The sequence below is a fragment of the Triticum aestivum genome, chromosome 3D, assembly GCF_018294505.1.
Source record: "Triticum aestivum cultivar Chinese Spring chromosome 3D, IWGSC CS RefSeq v2.1, whole genome shotgun sequence".
Lineage (NCBI taxonomy): Eukaryota > Viridiplantae > Streptophyta > Magnoliopsida > Poales > Poaceae > Triticum > Triticum aestivum.
In genome coordinates this window covers 94,057,093-94,060,903 of record NC_057802.1, presented here as the reverse complement: position 1 = coordinate 94,060,903, position 3,811 = coordinate 94,057,093, and positions in this window count along the sequence as shown.

Sequence of the window (3,811 nt, the reverse complement as noted above, 5' to 3'; positions counted from 1 at the left end):
TTGGGAATCATGTGTGATTGACGTACTATCTCCGTCCTGGTTTATTGGTCCCCCATTGTAATTTTTACCAAAATTTGGTGATATATTTAACATACTCATACATAGATAATAAGCGTACACATACATAAGCATAGTTCAACCATAAGTACATATTTTTACTTTTATTAAGCATACTCAAGCGTACATAGTTCGATCCATCCCACATCTCATCTCACATGCGGCCGACATGATCCTGAAGCTTCTCCAGGTACTCGGCGTACGCACCGTGCGCCACCCTGCGAGAGTACTTCTGCTTGAAGGAGCCAACAGCCCGTCCTCTTGCATGCGCCAGAACACTTAGATACACGTCATGAATCTTGTGGTTGCAAAATGGGCATCCATAGCCGTCGTTCCAGGTCCTAATACGCCTGTTATGCATTCCCGCATAAAGCTCCCTCAGGATTCGCCTCTTGTACCTCCTCTGGGCATCTTCATCCTCGTTGTCCACATCGTCAGACATCATCAAATCACTGATTACATGCTGTGAAGTAGGATTAGGAATTTATGCTATTTATTTATACATATTCATAGATTATGGTTCGATTTTTAAGCATGGTCGTCTATGTACAGACCAATCTTGAAGAAAATAATGGCACAAACTTATGTAGGTCATTCAAAATCAATTGTCAAGTCCTGGCTAGGAATTATTAGCACGAACACTAACCCTAGTCGGATTACTAGCAGAAATCATTTGCACAGATGAAAGAACTAATCACTTATCACCTGTACCATTCAAACAATCAATACACTATACAGATCTAACGAAACTTACTCAGATTTCATGGATTGGGAGAACATAACCACATGATTTCTATTCCAAAAAGGGGGAGGCAGGAGTAACCAGAGAAACCCTATGATCTATTTGACACATAAATGGGTATAGATGACTAACCAACTGTCCGTCGTCGTCGTCGGAGTGGTCGCCGGAGTGGTCGTCGGAGTCGGTGTGGAACTCCGCCTCCGGCTGTGGAAGCTCGATGCCGTCGACAATGTCAGGGTGCAGCGATAACTCGTCGGCGGTGACGACAACCTCTCTCTCCATCTCCACGCCGTGCTCCGGTGCTTTAGCAGCCCCGGCGTCGCCACTCCCTCCGATGGGGCGCTTCGGCGGCATCCTCATACACTGACGGCTTTGAGGACTGAGAGCGGCGTCGAGGATGCAAGCGGAGAGAGAGAGGATTGTGTGTGCGTAGCAAGGATGGGGGGTGCGGCCGCTCGGGCGCACCATTAATATGGAGTAGTGGGAGAGAGGCGGGCGGCGGTCAAACCGATGGCTTGCCTCCCGGTGAGCCTGCGCACCGGACTGCTGGCATGCCTACAAAAGTTTCCCACAGCTACTCGCACGCCTCCCGATGACACTGTGCAGCGAGCACGCCTCCGTCAATTCACACACCTGCATGCACGCCTCCCCGTCTGCCTGCGCGGCAGACTGCTCGCATGCGTTCCGTCAACTCACGCCTGCTCGCACGCCACACCGGTCGCGCGGCGGCACGTATATTGTTTTTCTATTTGGATGATTAGTGCTGCCGCTTTATTGCTTAACCGAAGCATGGCACGTATCCATTGTTGGTCTAACGCTCACGGTTCGAATAAATAATCCGTTTGGGATATTGGTTCCCAATTATTAATAGTCTCCTGTCTGTAATTAGATAAAGATTACATCAAAACTGGTCTAAAATTTGACAAAAAAGTACAATGCCACTTTGTATTGGTGTCCATATGACAACACGATAAGTTTCATGAACTTCAAATAAGTTTTGGATGTACTAGAATTTAAAAATCAAGATTCTCAATGTTTGAAATTTGTTGCACGAGGAGTAAACATGCACCCAGTGAGACACATGTGTTTTTGCAATCCATTTAGGTGCACTGTCATGTGTGCATGTAGCTCAAATTTGATTTTTGCACATTATACCCATAGAAAATCAATCAATCAATGTACTAAAACGTCTTAATGATCTCTGTGACTTTTTTGAAATTAAAACATCCCTCCTTTGGTAACATGTATGTTCATCACGGGATAATTAATTTAACATGCATCATAGTTGCGGTGGATTCACGGTGTGTGTGTGGGTGTGTGCGTCTGGGGGTGGCGGCTGGCTCGCAGTACACTACGAGTTGTGAGCCACCGTGTGGGTTGGCCGTTTTGCTAGGGAGGCTGGTGCCACATCAGAGTCGTGAAATCGTTATTTAAAACATTACACAACCCTTTCATACATAAATGTTTTGGCCACATGCAGTCGATGGTTGTCCTACATGAAACTCGATACTCGCGTGTGACGCTTTCTGTGGGCCCGCGAGGTCGTCGTCCATCACTTTGACGAACAGCCGGCAGTGAGGTTAATTTGACCAGCAAGGTAGAATCTTTTTTGTTTGTGTTATGGTGGTATATAGTACGCGTCGAAAAGGTGGGAGGGGACTAGCATATATACTATACGTATGCGTCCATGAACAAGTATTGGGACTTTTTGGTTACCGAGGCACGTGCCACATGAAAATTGTGAAATTGGTTATTCAAACATCACACAACACCTTTTTGGGCCACATGCATATATATCCTACCTAGGACACTCAAGTGTGACGCTTCCATTTGTGGGCCCACGAGGCCATCGTCGATGCATGCATGCATGCATCACTTTGACCTACATCGGGAGAGGTTAATTAATTTCACCATCGATGAGGATTCTTTTGGGTTGTACATATATTACGGCAGGAGCATATAGTATGCGGTGAAGAGGGGGGAAGGGGACCATCATATGTAGTACGCTTGATATGAACCTCGCTCTGTGTGGGTGCATGGTTTACGGTTTTTGAGGCATGTGGCACATCAAAGTTGTGCATTTTGGGTATTCAACATATATATGTTTGGCCCACATGCAAAGCGGTGGTGGTTATCCTCTCGCACCCACTTAAGCGGTTATCAGCGATATCGATGCTTTCCATCTGTGGGCCCGCTTGGTCCATCACTTCTTTTTGCCTGACAACAAGAGAGGTTAATTTGACTTAGGAGGGGATTATTATTTTTGCTCTGGGATGACATGCATGATACACTTTGAGCACACACACATGCATGTGTACGCATGAATCCCTCCCATCGAGTCGAAGTGGCTAGTACAACGACACCATCATGAACCGATCTCGCTCTGTGTGGGGAGCTAGTGTACGATTTTTGACACACGTGCCAGATTAGTGTTGTGTATTCAAACATGCATGCAAACATGACCTCCATACATATGCATGTAGTGGTTGCCTTCGAACGATACACTCCCTTGCGTGGTTATCGGCGGCAAGCCTATATATTTGTGGGCCCGCATGGACATCCATGATCACCTTGACCAACAAAAAGATAGGTTACCATGGCAGATTCTTCATTTGGTTCGTGTTATCGTAGTATAGGTCATGGTGAGATTCAGACCTAATGAAGTTTGAGCGCATATACTATGCACGCATGCATGCATATATGAATCCCCGCTGTTGGCTTGAAGTGTGGTGTATGCATCGTCAACCTAACCCTCACTCAGTGTGGGGATTTCTAGTTCGAAATCACGGTGCCACATCAAAGTTGTTCATTGTTACTCAAAAACACACCTCTCCATACATATGTTTGGGCCACACGCATGCAGTGGTTGTCTTCGGGGACTAGCTACTTGCGTGATTATTGGCGAGCTAGCCCATCTCCGGGGTCGCATGGATGGCCATCACTTTGACCAACAACAAGAGAGAGGTTGTACGACCAAGGTGGATTATTCTTGGTCCGTTTTACGATCCATCT